Below are 16837 nucleotides of genomic sequence, written 5' to 3' on the forward strand. Positions count from 1 at the left end.
TGAGCAAAATGTTGGTTAGAGTCATGGTTATACAGCACAGAAACAGGCTGTTTGGCTCAACTGCTCCATACTGACCAAGATTCCCATCTAAGCTAGTTTCTGCCTGCACTTGGCCCATATCCCTCCCAAACATTTTTTTATGTCATAGACCAATACCATTCAGTCTGTGGTCCCCAGGTTGGGAACCCCTGCTTGAAACCTTGTAGCTGTCCGAGTACCTTTTAAATGTCGTTAATCTACCTGCCTCAACCACCTCCTCTTGCAGCTCATTCCATATACTAGACAATTTTGGGATGAAAAGTTGCCTCTCAGATTCCTATTAAATCTCTCCCCTCTTACCTTCAATGTGTGCCCCCTATTTCTTAATTCCCCAACCCTGGGAAAAAGTCTGTATATTCACCCCAACTATGTCCTTCTTGATTTTCTACATTTCTGTAAGACCACCCTCATAAGTTCAAACTTCAAACTGCATTTAAAAACAAAGCATGCATGCGGTATCCAACCCTGAGATTTGTCTTCCCACAGACAGCCTCAAAACAAAGAAAACCATGGAACTCGTTCAAATGTCAAAGTTCAAGGTACATTTATTATCAAAGATTCGTCGGTCACAAAGCAAAGGAACCCAAAAGAACCCATAAAGAAAAGAAGACTGCCAAGCACCCAATGTTCAGGGGGGAGAAAAAACAAATCATGCAAACAATAAAAGTAAGTTTTAACATTTAGAACAAAAATGAATCCTGGAGCAGGCCACAGCCTTAGTACAGCGTGTAGCAGAGTAAACTTCATGGAACCTGCAGACACGAAGCCTGGAGCAGACGCAGCCTCGGTACAGCGTGTAGGAGAGTAAACCATGAAACCTGGGGACACAGCCTCTGCCGCAGCGCAGCATAAAGTGGAGCAAATGTTGCAGACCAGCGAGCAGAACTGGCCCAACCTTGGCCTGTGGTCCTAACACCCTTCCTCTTCAATCCACCTGACCAGGCATTTAAATCAGCCACACAACACAAACAAAAAAGAACAAATCACACAAATGGCAAAAAATGAGTGAAAAACACAATATAAAACATTAAAGCACAGAGTCACTGAAACAGTCAAGGAATGTTCAGTTTAGTTGAGTGCCGTGTCGTTTGTTGACTAGGCTGCAGAACTAGTCCACTCCAATCAAAATCACACAAAATAGCAATAAAAAAAGGAGTAACTAGAAACCAGAAATACATAGAACATGAACTAGAGTCCAGTCCACAAACTGCATTGATTAAACCTTGCTAAGAATAGCTACTCACTGTTGATATTAGTTGAAGATGGGTCTTAGGGTATAACCTGAAAAAAAGAAGTTAGAGAGCCGGAGGGGTTTTAGTGAGCTTGGAGCCTGGGTCATTGAAAACTTGACCACCAATGGTAGAGCAATCAGATTAGAGATAACTAGAAGGATCAAATTAGAGAAGTTTAGAGATCTCAGTGGGTTGCTGGGCTGGGGGAAAGATAAGGACAGAGAGGCATAATACTTAAAATCAAAGGAATTAAAACAATAGTTTAAAATTAAGTTGATACTTAACAGGGAACCAAAGTAATTGAGTAATACATGGTGATGGGTGGATGGATAGTGCAAGTTAGGATTCTGGAAACAGTATTTTGAATAATAAACTCTTCTCAGGATACAGGTATGGATTTTAACCCACGTTTTGATGATAAGCGCTGCCATCTTCATCAGGGATGATACCTGGGAATGTCTAGTCCAGTGGTATTTATACCCCTGTATTCCATTCCTCCTGATTGGTTAGTCCTCATCCAATCAGCTTTCCGCTGTCCCACCTTGTTTTGAATCGAATTCCAGTTCTTACTTAGAGTGAGACCTTTGTCTTTGTTAGAATTCCACCCGGTGAAGGAAGTCATCGAAATAAAACTAGAGGAAAAGAATTTTACACATGGAGATGTCGGTGACTGAATGCTGCCGACTGGCTCACTCTCGCCTGCAGGAGTACGTACTCAAGCTTGGTGTGGCCACCGCGAAGGCCCGGCGGGGAAGGACCACAGTTTAAGATTCATCACACGTGGGAGTGGGAGGGGTCGGCTGGGGAGGAGAATAACCCTCATCAGCGGTGTGGATAGATAATCAACATGGTGCCCCAGGAGTGGCTGGAAATACAACCTTGGAAAAGGAATTAGAGCCAACGCCTGTTTTTATTGTTAATAATTTTATTGTAAATAATCTTAATTCTTGACTAAGGGTTGAGAGTAAACAAACGATTTATTGTAATCATCTTTCATTTGTATATGGACTGAGAGTCAGTGCATAATTTTATTGTAAATAACTTTATTTATTGAATAAGGACTCAGAGTCAACGAATTTTTTATGTAAATAACTTTATTTTGTAATATTTCTGAATAAAGTATTTTTGGAGAAAAAAAAAGTTGGTTAAAATCAGTACCGGTACCCATCTGGAAGTGCGGGAAGAGTTTATTTGTCATAGATGCCAGGAAAGCACCAGATCCTTCTTCAGTATTTTGACTATAGTTTCAGCAGAAAGAAAAAAAACAATTGGAGTCATTATATCTGAATGTAAAAATGAGATGTTGGGTTAAGGTGAGAATGCACTAGGTGGCATGATTAGTAAGTTTGTGGTTGACACTAAAATTGGTGGTATAGTAAGCAGTGAAGAAGTTTATCTGAGATTACAATGGGATCTTGATCAACTGAGCCACCGGGCCAAGGAATGGCAGATGGAGTTTAAGATAAATGTGCGGTACTGCATTTTGATAAGACAAACTGGGGCAGAATTTACACAGCAAATGGTAGGGACCTGGGAGGTATTAGATCACAAGATATAGGAGCAGGGTCAGGCCATTTAGCTGATCAAGTATGCTCTGCCATTTCATCATTCCATCTCAGCCCCCGTCTCCTGCCTTCACCCAGAAAACTTTCACGCATGGACTAATCAGGAACCTATCAACTTTTGCCTTAAATACACCCAATGACCTGGCTGCCTACGGCAATGAATTCCACAGATTTATGGCTAAAGAAATTCCTCCTCATCTCTACTCTGAATGGAAGTCCCTCTATTCTGAGGCTGTGTCCTCTGGTTTTAGACTCCCCCACATAAGAAACATTCTGGCCACATCCACTCTATCTCGGCCTCTCAGCATTCGATAGGTTTCAATGAGGCTCCCCCTCATTCTTCTAAATTCCAGTGAGTTCTGCAGAACAGAGACCCAGGGGTGCAGATACAGGTTCCTTGAGGGAGGAATCAGTTCGGTATTGAGGTGAGTGAGGTTATCCCTGCTGGGTCAGGAGCCTGATGGTTGAAAGCTAATATCTGCTCCTGGTCCTGGTGTTGTGGGACCTAAGGTTCCTGTACCTCATTCCGACTTCAGCGGTGAAAGGAGGGCATGGTCTGAATGGCGGAGGTCCTGGATGATGGATGCTGTCTTCCCGTGGCCGCGCCCCCTATAGGCGCGCTCAACGGTACAGGAGGGCTCTTTCGCTGACGGACTGGGCTGAATCCACCACTTTTTGTCGGCTTTTTCATTCTCAGGCATTGGTGTCTCCATACCAGGCCATGATGCGACCAGCCAGGATGCTCTCCAAAGTGCATCAGCAGCAGTTGGTCAAAAGTTATTAGATGACATGGTGAATCTGTGCAAACTTCTAAGAAAGTAGAGGCATTGCCGTGTCATCTTTGTAATGGCACTTATATGCTGGTCCCAGGACAAATCCTGCAAAATGAAAACGCCAAGGAATTTAAAGTTACTGACCCTCTCCACCCCTGATCCCCTAATGATGACTGGTTCTGTATTCAGCTGCACAATCATATGTATAAAGTGAGCAGAGCAGGGGGCTAAGCACAGGTGATTACCTGTGCTGATGGTGAGAGTGGAGGGGATGTCACTAATCTGTGCTAACCAGGGTCTACCAGTGAGGAAATTGAGGATCTAGTTGCAGAGGGAGCTACCAAAACCTGGGTCCAGAGACTGCAGATGCCGGAATCTGGAGCAACACACTGGAAAAACTCACTGGCAGTTTCTGTGGAGGGAAATGACCAGTTTATATTTCAGGTTGCAAGAGATCCTTCTGCACATCAGGACTCTATTTTTGTCTTTTGGGCTTTAGTCATCTTCTTTCATTGTTATGTACTTGTTCCTTGTTCATAGACGGAGGGTCTATCACTTCACACATTTGCACCAGTAACTTACTGAAGACACTACCCTAAATCCCTTCGTGAGGAAAAATGTACCAGTCAGGCCACAATCAAACCTTTCGCTATAATTATTTGGTCTTTGTCTTAATTGTCTCTTTGTCCTTTAGCATTAATTTTACTTCATCCTCTGCAGAAGTCGTCTACAATGCTAACACATGTTAATTTTATTTCTATCCTCCCAATTTCTGCGTAACTTCCTAAGGTGGTTAGAAAAACTTATTGCTAACATTCCCACTGCTTACTAGAAGATCCCCAAGCTTTTGAATCACGACAAAATCAGCAAGTGCTGGAAATCCAAGCAACACACACCAAATGCTGAAGGAACTCAACAAGTCAGGCAGCATCTATGGAAAAGCGTAAACACTCGACGAAGGGTCTTGGGCCTGAAACAACTACTGTTTAACTCTTTTCCATAGAACCTGCCTGGCCTGCTGAGTTTCTCCAGCATTTTGTGTGTGTTGCTTGGCTTTTGAATTAATTATCTGCTACCCCGGATTCACAACTTCTTAAGATCTTTGCATTACTGTAGCTAATTTTTCCACTATGGAAGAATTGACATAAAGTCGGATTTCTGTGACATTGGTGTTTCGTAACTCGAAATATTCTTCTGCAGGTTAAAAAGAAAATGGGTGGGGAGCAAAAATACGCTTAATGGTGTAAATTGTGACATGTTCGGCCCCAGTGGCCTAATGGATAAGGCACTGGCCTCCTAAGCCAGGGATTGTGGGTTCGAGTCCCATCTGGGGTGATGAATTTTTAAAAATGCAGGGTTTCTTTGTCTAAAGTTCTCTTTATGTGAGTCTAAAGCACATTGGCAAGTGCTGCTGATGACCAATTAAGATGGTCTATATTCTGAAAAGTGTTTCTGCTTTAGTAGCAAAAGACACAGGTTTAGGATGGTTGGCAAAGAAGACCTTGGTAGCAGATTGACATATGAAGAGTTCTCTTAGTTTCATTTGCGCTGCCTTAAAAAGACAACGCAGTAAACTTTCAAGGGAAACGTCGTAAATATGGCTGTTTGAAAACTTGCTCACAAAGAAACATCATCCTTCATTGTTGTTCTTTCGAAGAGCTGAACCGGGCGCGGCGGACCGAATGGCCTCATTTCGTGATGTATAGTGCTACGACAAGTTCAGAAACCTTTCGTCGACAAGGCAGCGCACGAATTATCACTAATAATTTAGCATGTTTTTCCTTAATAGAGACACGAGAGACTGCAGATACCGGAATCTGGAGCAACATACAAAATACTGGAGTAACTCAGCTGCTCAGGCAGCATCTGTGACATACAGTTGAGATCCTTCAAATTGACTCCTTAAACTGTATTATGGTGAACTGATCAGCACCACTGCAAAGCTTAATTAATTTATTACCCATATATTTTAAATATAGAGCAATTTAAAAAAACAAGCAAACACAGCAATTCTTTCACTTCTAATTAAATTTAATATTCCAAATGACCATTTATAAAATAAGACATAGATACAGTACTTTGAATGCTGTACTCCGAAGCCCCAGTGGCCTAATGGATAAGGCACTGGCCTCCTAAGCCAGGGATTGTGGGTTCGAGTCCCATCTGGGGTGGTGGCGAGATCTCATTTTTGATTGATCTCTGCGAATAGTTATTTCGAAACCGTGTTAAGGGGCTCGTTTTAAATTGTGTTATTCACTTTTAAAAGATATTTTAAAGTAGTACGTTCACGAATTTATTCCTTAAGATTGAATTGTGCCTGCTGAACCAGTACAGTGTTTCACAAACAAGAGAAAATCTTCAAATGCTGGAAATCCAAGCTGCACACACAAAACGCTGGAGGAACTCAGCCAGCTCACTACAACATTTCGGAGCCTGTCTGCCTCCTGTAGTAAACATAGTGTAATTACAACAATCTTTTGTGTTTACATTTACATTAAATTTAAAAATTCAAAACGCTTCCTATAAGAATTTTTATGTATCAGTTTTATTTTCCGAACGGACGTGATTTGGAAATGTGATTTGCCATTATTTTGCTGAGGTATTGAAAAATTATGTCGAACATTAATATTATTGATCATAGTAACATGAATATCTTTATTCTTTCTGATGTCATAGTCATAGCAAGACTTTATTGATCCCGGGGGAAATTGGTTTTCGTTACAGTTGCACCATAAATAATCAAATAGTAATAAAACCACAAATAGTTAAATAGTAATATGTAAGTATGTAAATTATGCTAGGAAATAAGTCCAGGACCAGCCTATTGGCGCAGGGTGTCTGACCCTCTAAGGGAGGAGTTGTAAAGTTTGATGGCCATAGGCAGGAATGACTTCCTATGACGTTCTGTGTTGCATCTCAGTGGAATGAGTCTCTGGCTGAATGTACTCCTGTGCCCAACCAGTACATTATGTAGTGGATGGGAGACATTGACCAAGATGGCATGCAACTTGGACAACAGCCTCTTTTCAGACACCACCATCCAGTTCCATCCTCACAACATCACGGGCCTTACGAATGAGTTTGTTGATTCTGTTGGTGTCTGCTACCCTCAGCCTGCTGCCCCAGCACACAACAGCAAACATGATCGCACTGGCCACCACAGACTCGTAGAACATCCTCAGCATCGTCCGACAGATGTTAAAGGACCTCAGTCTCCTCAGGAAATAGAGACAGCTCTGACCCGTCTTGTAGACAGCCTCAGTGTTCTTTGACCAGTCCAGTTTATTGTCAATTTGTATCCCCAGGTATTTGTAATCCTCCACCATGTCCACACTGACCCCCTGGGTGGAAACAGGGGTCGCCGGTACCTTAGCTCTCCTCAGGTCTACCACCAGCTCCTTAGTCTTTTTCACATTAAGCCGCAGATAATTCTGCTCACACCATGTGACAAAGTTTCCTACCGTAGCCCTGTACTCAGCCTCATCTCCCTTGCTGATGCATCCAGCTTGGCAGAGTCATCCGAAAACTTCTGAAGATGACAAGGCTCTGTGCAGTAGTTGAAGTCCGAGGTGTAAATGGTGAAGAGAAAGGGAGACAAGACAGTCCCCCGTGGAGCCCCAGTGCTGCTGATCACTCTGCCGGACACACAGTGTTGCAAGCACACGTAGTGTGGTCTGCCAGTCAGATAATCAAGAATCCATGACACCAGGAAAGCATCCACCTGCATCGCTGTCAGCTTCTCCCCCAGCAGAGCAGGGCACTGAGCACAGGTTCCTGTTCTCTCCTTAAAACCCGCATCCATGTTCCAGTCTGATTTTGTGACGCACAAACTCTGCCTTATTATGTTTAATGTTCAGAAAAGATATAACATTTAGGGAAAATCAATGGCAGAAGGTACAGAAGCTTGAACTCCCGTAGTACCAGGTTTCAAGAACAGGTACATCTCTTCAATCAATCGGTTCTTCAATCAACCGGCAAAACCCTAATCACTACAGATTAGTAACACATTGATCACCAGGCATTGTTCTATTGGTGTACTTTGTAAAAATTGTGTATAACTTGTATATAAATGTGTATAGTATCACACACAAAAAATGCTGGTGAACGCAGCAGGCCAGGCAGCATCCATAGGAAGAGATACAGTCGACGTTTCGGGCCGAGACCCTTCGTCAGGTCTAGAGTATAACTGTGTATAACTTTATTAAATTTATGATTTATGATTCAATTTATGATTTTTTTTCCTCTTGAAAGCTTCATAAATTAGTATATTTCAATATAACTATTGACTAACCTGCATGGCATACGGGTCATTATAAACTTCAAACCTCCTAGTACTGTGCCTCTTCTAGCTCTGCTTCCCTCCCTGATGAGCTCAATTACTTCTACGCTCGCTTTGACCGAGAGAACAAGGAGGTCATTCTCAAAGCGAATCTCCCACCTGGCGAATTGCCTCTCTCACTTTCCACCTCCGATGTTTACGCCACCCTGAGCAGGGTGAATACATTATACGGAAGGCAGCTGGTCCGGATGGAATACCTGGCCGTGTGCTCAGAGTCTGTGCAGGGCAATTGGCCGGGGTCATGGACATTTTTAATCTGTCCCTGGCCCAGGCAGTTGTCCCCACAAGCTTCAAGATCGCTACCATCGTGCCGGTGCCGAAGCATTCCACTGCCACGGGCCTGAATGACTTCCGTCCAGTTGCACTCACCCCCATCATTGCAAAGTGCTTTGAGAGACTGGTTCTATCACATCTGAAATCCTGTCTGCCCACTACCCTGGACCCCCATTAATTTGCCTATCGCACCAACAGATCAACAGAGGACGCCATCTCCACGGCACTTCACTCTGCCCTGACCCACCTGGACAGCCCCAACTCTTACGTCAGAATGCTGTTCATTGACTTTAGTTCGGCATTTAATACTGTGATCCCCTCCAAGTTGATCACCAAACTTCGTCAGCTTGGTACCAGCTCATCCCTCTGCAATTGGACCTTGGACTTTCTGACTAACAGACCCCAATCAGTTAAGTTGCACAACTTCTCCTCCTCCACTCTCACCCTGAGCACCGGTGTGCCTCAACGCTGTGTGCTGAGCCCTCTTCTGTACTCCCTTTTCACCTATGACTGCGTTCCTGTACATGGTTCTAACTCCATAATCAAGTTCGCAGACGACACCACAGTGGTTGGCCTGATCAGAGGGGATGACGAGACGGCCTACAGGGACAAGGTGCAGCACCTGGCCGTGTGGTGTGCCGACAACAACCTGGCCCTTAACACCCAGAAAACCAACGAGATCATTGTGGACTTCAGGCTTGCTAGGAGCCACACTCACGTCCCCATCAACATCAACGGAGCTATAGTGGAGCGTGTATCAAGCTTCAAATTCCTTGGTGTCCACATTTCTGAGGATCTCATCTGGCCCCTGAACTCCTCCATCCTGATCAAAAAGGCGCAACAGCACCTTTATTTCCTGCAGAGCATGAAGAAAGTTCACCTCTGTCCCAGGATACTGACGGACTTTTACCGCCGTACCATTGAGAGCATACTCACCAACTGCATCTCAGTGTGGTATGGCAATTGTCCCGTATCGGACCGCAAAGCACTCCAGCGTGTGGTGAAAACTGCCCAGCGGATTATCAGCACCCAATTGCCCACCATTGAGAACATCTACCATAAACACTGCCTGGGCAGGGTGAAAAGCATTATCAGGGATACATCTCACCCTAACCATGGACTTTTTACTCTCCTCCCATCCGGTAGGCGCTACAGGAGCCTCCACTCCCGCACCAGCAGGCACAGGAAGAGCTTCTTCCCTGAGGCTGTGACACTGCTGAACCTCACATCACAGCGCTAAGCAGTATTGCATCCGTATTGTACTGTCTCAGTACTTTTATATTTGTGTGCTGTAGCACTTTTTTTATTCGCAGTTATTTTGTAAATAACACTATTCTTTGCATTTCTGGTCAGATGCTAAATGCATTTCATTGGCTTTGTATCTGTACTCGGCACAATGGCAATAATGTTGAATCTAATCTAATCTAATGAATACGGGGTAACGAGATTGTTATTATGAATAGATACAATGTAATTGGTAACACACATCAAAGTTGCTGATGAACGCCGCAGGCCAGGCAGCATCTCGAGGAAGAGGTACAGTCGACGTTTCATAGAAATATAGAAAATAGGTGCAGGAGTAGGCCATTCGGCCCTTCGAGCCTGCACCGCCATTTATTATGATCATGGCTGATCATCCAACTCAGAACCCCGCCCCAGCCTTCCCTCCATACCCCCTGATCCCCGTAGCCACAAGGGCCATATCTAACTCAAAAAAGGAATCGGGCCGCGACCCTTCGTCAGGACTCTTTCTTGTACTCTGTATTCTTCTATGTAGAAACTAATACAACATTGTAAAGAAAGCTTCTCATATGTGCCTGCGGCACTACCGCAAGCAAGTTTTTCGTTGCACTTGTACATAAAGTGCACTTATGCATACGACAATAAACTCGACTTTGACAATATATAACATGGGGACAAATACGGGCGAATGTTTCACAGGTTTTGTGGGGTGGCTTTATGCCGTCAAAAGAGGCAGGGAAGTTTAAATGTTCAACAGGAAAGTTCCGCTCTTCTATTTCACTGCCAGCGGCTCTAGTAGAGCAGGTCGAGTGCTGAAGGGTCTCTCGCCAGGATGCGGATCGATGTGCTCTGTGCGCGATCGCTCAGGTCTGCCGGGAGCTCGCTGTTGTTTTCCGATCAATATGGCGGCTGTCGGCGGGGACTGGCGCTCGGGAGCGACGGCTTCACGGTATGAGCCTGGCCTGAGGCGATGCGTTCCCCTCACCTGAGGCTGCGCCCAGTGACCGCCATCCTTATGCCTGGGTAACAGGCGTGGGATCCCCGCGATCCGCGGTTACGTCAAACGGCAGGGAAGGCCTCCCTTGTTGGGCAGAGCCTCGGTATTTCCATTCCGTCGTGATGGGGAGAGTGCAGTGGGCGGGGCGGCTGTTGCGGACGGTTTGGGCCGACCAGCCGCGAGAGGGCGGCGGACAGCGGGGCGCAGAGTTAAAGAGAAAGAGCGGGAAGAGCTTGTTGCCCCGAGAGAGGTGCTGTCCCTGGACCTCTGGGATTCATGCAGAGCCAAATACAATTTCTCCCATTCCTTTGTTAAATTAACTTGATTTTGTGTGTTAACCTTTGTGTCTTCAAATGTATTGGAAATGAGGTATTTCAAATTTAGCGCTTGTGTTAATGATTTGTCATCACATCAGTAATTTTTCAAACGAAAGGTGGAGATAACCCGGAGGTGCTGGTGACGGTGGATATTTCAATCGACCAGGGAAATTGACATTTATTGGGATTAACGCTGAGTTTGTGGTGCAGAAGTCATTGTATAAAATACACTCTGCAGAATCATCATAAGGCTCAACTGGCCCTCAACCACTTTGCCTGATAAACATGAAGGGTTTTTTTGTGCATTTGTTTACTTTCCCTTTATTTGTGAACACTTTTGATTTAGTAACTCCACACGAATGTAGGTTCCAATTGCTCGACACTTCTCTTGCGTGTTGGATTATTTAGTGACTGCGTGAATATTAGGGATGGACCTCACAACTGGAAACATTTCTGCACACAGATAAATGTGAAAGATTACCTTCTAATAGGGATTGAAACATCAAGCCCTAGTAGCTCTACTGGAAAAGGAGTTCCAGTCTCCTCAGTCTGAATAGAAATAACATTTGAGCATTATCCTTACCAACTGACCTCTTATGTAGATTTTGTTGTGGTTCCGTATATATTTCTGTCATTTTTGACTACTTTTAGATAGCAATTTAATTTATGTAATAGTATTTTTTTATTTTACAGTCAAATAAATTGAACAGTATTGCATACTAGATTCCCCAAATCACAGTTTATTCAGTTAGTATCTGATCTATGAAGACTGAAAAGCTCCCAAGTTTGATTTGTGCTAAGTTAGCCAGGTGGTAGTTTGGCAGTTTCAGTCTGTGGTTGAAGAAAAAGTATACCTGATGATGTATTTAAAGTTCAGAAACCATTTATTTGATTCAACCCCTCCATGTTGGCATTTATATTTTATTGTTGTCTTTTATTGATTAATCATCAGTCTTTGTGAATGAACCTAATTCACAATGAGGAACATTTTGTTGAATTATGAATTTATAAGAGGATTAAACAGTTTGTGTTTAAGAATTCCAATTAGACACTTGATGCATATAGAATTGTAATAATGTATATATGCAGTGAAGAGGATTTAGGTTAATATAATTTTTTCTACTTTATATCTTAGCATTTTTCAGAAACAAAATAGAGGTGCCATTATGTGCAGCTTAAATGTAGTACTGTATTGAAGTTAGGAGATCTTTCACACTATTGAGAAAATGATGTAACTTCAGTTACTTTTCTGTATGATTAGTTGTTAGGTATTTGAATATTTTGTTAAAGCTGTTCACTTAGCATCAGATATGTGACTGGTTCCGGGTAGAGTTGGGTGCCGTGCCTTCTGACCCTGTTGAAGTTTTAAAGAATTGCTGATTGTTCTACTGGCTTTTCTTTTAAAGAGTAATAATTTAAATTGATAATGATTTCATCAACAATGTGAAATTAACTGCAAAACATTTCCAAATACTCCAGGTATCACTATGGGTGTAGGGAAGTAGCCTTATTAAAAAGTTAAATTGGATGTTGAAAATAAGTTGACTTTGTGATTATGTTTGTTATATGGTTTGGGGGAGGGGTAAGGAAGGATGTGTGGTGTAGTAAATAATTATTTTGATAAGCCAGTGAAAAATATTCATATTTTCTGATATAGTATTCCTCTGCCAGCAGATCTAATTTTAACTTCAGCAGATTTAGGAACTTTACATGAAAGTGTAATTACAGATGAAGTATGTATTTTATGTAGCTAATTTAAGATTTTCCATAACAGCTAAACTACAAAATTTGTAATGCTGTAGTTTGCAACATAATGGAATGTGTGGTCAAAAAAATGCAGAAATGTACACTGTACCCACAGGTTATACAGTTCAGGTAACAAAATTTCACCCTGATGAAATTCATAAATCATTACCAAAAAAAAAATTCGAGAGACAGAATAAAAGTTTGCTCTTATGGAATTTGTGATGAGAAAAAAAAATATAAAGTGCAAAAAAAGCAAATGTTATCAATGGTTTTTCAGTATAGAAAATTGTAACACTGATTTTTTTTTTGGAACACAACTTCATTGTACAGTGGGATGTTTTTGTATTTGCGAGATGGATCTTTCTTGTAGGACTGGTTAGCACAGACGAATTATCTCCTGCTTGGTGATTGGTAGCATTAACAAGAGTATATGCAGGAGAATGTAAACACGAAGAATTTTGCAGATGCTGGAAATTCAAGCAACACACATCAAAGTTGCTGGTGTACGCAGCAGGCCAGGCAGCATCTCTAGGAAGAGGTACAGTCGACGTTTCGGGCCGAGACCCTTCGTCCTGACAAAGGGTCTGGGCCCGAAACGTCGACTGTACCTCTTCCTAGAGATGCTGCCTGGCCTGCTGCGTTTACCAGCAACTTTGATGTGTGTTATATGCGGGAGAAGACTATTTCAATCATGACTGATAAATCAGTAAAATTGTGGCTGATTGACGGATCTACGTTCTTTCAAACCTTTAACTTTCATGGTGCCAGAAGGTCTGTTAATCTTTCACTTGAATATGATCAGTGGTTTCACAACCTTCGGCAATGCATTTTGAAGAGTCAATTTTCCTGAGTAAAAAAATACATTAACTACTTTTAGTCCCAAGTGGTTGAGTCTTTATTTAGAGACTCTTACTTCTGGATTTTCCAGCAAGTCTCTTAGCAACTTCCCAGTCAGATTTGCTCAGAACCTTGGATACTTCCATGAAATCTGCAGTGAAAGCATTGGCTTATTATGCACCTTCTCTTCTGAGACAATATCTTTGACGTAAAAATTATGAAAGCAAATTTGTGCCTCATTGGCTCCAAGGCAATATCTCCTTGGGTAAGAAACAATTTTGCTTATGATGCTCTAGATGCAGATGCCCTATATTAAGACTTTTCTCCTCTAAGCTTGCAATAAAGGCCAGCATTTGGGTACTCTGATTGCTTACTAATCGTGACTGGAACTTGCCTGTTAACTTCCATTCAAGTTTGTTTTATGTATCATGTAGTGCACACTATTTTAAAAAAAAAGCTTCCATGTCTCGTGTCTTTTTCCCCCTTCACCTTGGCTATGCTAATTGTTTTAAAAAAAAGCCACCTTAATCTCCTCGCAAACACGAGGAAATCTGCAGATGCTGGAAATTCAAGCGACACACACAAAATGCTGCTGGAACACAGCAGTTCAGGCAGCATCTATAGGAAGAGGTACAGGTGACATTTCGGGCTGAGGCGTCAACTGTACCTCTTCCTATAGATGCTGCCTGACCTGCTGCATTCCACCAGCATTTGGTGTGCGTTGCTTCTTAATCTCCTCACAGTTTACTTTGCCGTCTTGCTTTGTGATCTTAGTGTGCCTGGATACATTACATTCTGCCTGTTTGTTTGAAATTGTTAAGTAGATTATGAAAAACTGAAGGCCCAGTGTTGCTCTGCACAGAACCCCATTAGTAGTGCCCTGCGATCCACTTGCTTTTGTTTTTCCTCTATGTGGCTGATCCTTGGTTGAAATGTATTACACCCAGTCCTCTGGGCCTTTGGCACTTCTCACTTGGGCACAGCCTTAGAATATATGGATGTCCTTTTAGAACAGAGATGAGGAGGAATTTCTTTAGCCAGAGGGTGGTAAATTTGCCACAGACGGTTGTGGAGGCCAAGTCATATTGGATATATTTAAAATGGAAGTTAATTATTAAGGTGTCAAGGGTTATGGGGAGAAGGCAAAAGAATGGGAACGAGAGGGAAAATAAATCAGCCATGATCAAATGGTGGAACAGACTCAATGGGCTGAATGGCTTAAATCTGCTCCAATGTCTAATGGATCAGAGAGTGGGTTAGATGTTGATAGAAAACACATTATGGATTAAAGTTTATGGTTGAGTAACTTGTGTAGTGCTGGGAGTAATTCAGAGCCAGAATACTAGAGGAGGTTGAATTCTTTCATACAGTTGCCCAGGAAAAAAGTATTTTTAATATGTTTAATTAGTCTTTATACAGTTTAGTGCATCACAGTTGGAAACAAATTTAAACATGAAAGTCTGAAGATGCTGGAAATCCAAAGCAACACACACAGAATACTGGAGGAATTCAGCAAGTCAGGCAGCATCTATGGAAATGAATAAACATCTGAAGTTTCAAGCCAAGATCCTTCTTCACAACTGAAGGACCATCCTGAAGAAGGGTCTCGACCCGAAATGTCGACTGTTGAGTTCCTCCAGCATTTTGTGTGTTGCTTTGGAAAACAAATTTAGGTTTAAAAATGCATTGCTGTCATTCAAAAAAATCCATTATTAAAAAGATAATAAAATTAGTAATATAATAAATTTATAAGAAACAACTTCATTAGTCCTCTTTTGTACTATTTATTTGTAACATAGTAGTATTTATGTCTTGCTGCCATAAAAGCATAAATTTTACAACATGTGATAATAAACTTGATTCTGATTCTAATTGATCTGTATATTTCTAATTATCTTTTCTCAAACAATTTGCCACTAAGAGGCTGACTTTCTGTTAAGTGAATTCCCTTTTGGTTCGATGATGTCCTTGGTGCACTGTAACAAAATCAGAAAGATTGAGTAAGATGGAGTTCTGGAGTTTAGAAAAAGTGAGAAATGCAATCATGAAACTTAAGAGGTACTGAAATGGGGCTGGAGGCTTTGGAGCTTCAGAATAAGGGGTTGGAAATTTAGAATTGACATTAGGTCATTTTTGTTCTTTGAAGGGTGGTGAATCTTTGGAATTCTTTATCCCTGAATTTTCCAAAGAAGTCGTGAGTCTATGTCAAATTGGGATCGACAGGGTTTTCAGTCTAAGGGATACTGGGTGGGAAAGTGAAGTTGCTATAAAAAGTTCAGCCATGATCTGTTGAAGACCTGCATGGTCCACATCCATTTCCTATTTCTTATGTTTAAATGCCAAGTACATCAGTGGTTTTGCATCGGCTATTTTAACTGAGCAAGCTACAAGAATTCCTTCAGAGAGGTGTTTTGAGTACTTTCTAATTCCAATGTGGATGTTACCGGCAAGGGCTGGCATTGCTTCCATTTTTTTCAGGTATGTTAACAACATTCAGAATGTTCTTTGACAGGTTTCAGAGGGATATTGGCTCAGCACAGGCAAATAGGACTAGCTTAGATGGGAAACTTGGTAGGCTGAGAACTGCTGTTTTTGTTTTCCATAACTATTAGGTTTAACTGTTGGCTTGCAGTCCTCCTTTGATAGAGCAATTATGGATCAACTGTATTGGAGTAGAGCCGGGCCTGCATACACCTTGGACTGGTTAAAGATTTTTCATTACTTTTTCAGAAAGGTAGAATTATTTCGTGGTAATCCATTGACTTTACGGTTACCTTTTTAAAAACTGTGGCAAAACCACTCTAGTGAGCATTTTAGTTGAGATGGGCTAAATATCTAGAAGATGATGATAAAAGGAACCACCATTTTTTATGGTTCTTTATTGCATCCTTGGACCTCCTTGCCCTTTATAGTCTGCTTCAAGCTAGTTAGTTTTACATAAAAGTAGCCCCTTCACATAAAAGCACATATTCTTACATTCATGCCATTGAAGACATGATGAGGGTATTCATTCACATCGCCCCCCCCCACCTTATCTACTGTTGTATAATTTTTTATGACTAATCATGACTCAGTGCAGTAGATTAGTAGAGTTAATTGTGAAATCCCTTGGCTCTGAAGTAATACTCCTGTTGTTCAGCAATCAGCCATCTTTGGGATATGTCAAGACATCAGGGCACCCAGTGGGAAGAAACATGGATGTAGGGTGGATCGTGCAAATTCAACATGGGAAAATTAAGATGGAACCCAATTCCCTGGAGTTGTGTGCCTACAGCTCTTATCTGTTGTGTAGTTTTCCCCTGAACTGAGTGTAATGTTAGAATAAGGATGATGATGGTCTGTGTGGTGGAATACATCTCAACATCAATTCTGATGTTGAGCACCTGATGGATGTCCATAATTTAGCTTCTAGATCTGTACTGTCTATCCCATTTATTATGATTGTAGTGCCTCACAACAAGTGTCCAACTCAGTATG

The 16837-nt window shown here is 42.0% G+C and overlaps 1 protein-coding gene and 2 non-coding genes across 5 annotated transcripts in view; all 3 read left to right on the plus strand.

The window, feature by feature from the left end:
• Positions 1-4871: 4871 nt before the first annotated feature.
• trnar-ccu (transfer RNA arginine (anticodon CCU)) lies at positions 4872-4944 on the plus strand. The gene has a single exon. It is a non-coding gene; the product is annotated as a tRNA-Arg (tRNA).
• A 763-nt stretch (positions 4945-5707) lies between these two features.
• trnar-ccu (transfer RNA arginine (anticodon CCU)) lies at positions 5708-5780 on the plus strand. Its single transcript has one exon. It is a non-coding gene; the product is annotated as a tRNA-Arg (tRNA).
• A 4236-nt stretch (positions 5781-10016) lies between these two features.
• The window catches only part of hmgxb4a (HMG box domain containing 4a), a 62483-nt gene continuing 55662 nt past the window's right edge, over positions 10017-16837 (plus strand). Inside the window, exon 1 of one of the 3 annotated variants that reach the window (XM_063062670.1) lies at positions 10017-10412. The gene's annotated coding sequence lies outside the window, so the exon portion shown is untranslated. The remainder of the gene's footprint in view (positions 10413-16837) is intronic. The other 2 variants (XM_063062667.1, XM_063062668.1) reach the window with 2 other exon arrangements.

This window comes from Mobula hypostoma, chromosome 11 (assembly GCF_963921235.1).
Source record: "Mobula hypostoma chromosome 11, sMobHyp1.1, whole genome shotgun sequence".
Lineage (NCBI taxonomy): Eukaryota > Metazoa > Chordata > Chondrichthyes > Myliobatiformes > Myliobatidae > Mobula > Mobula hypostoma.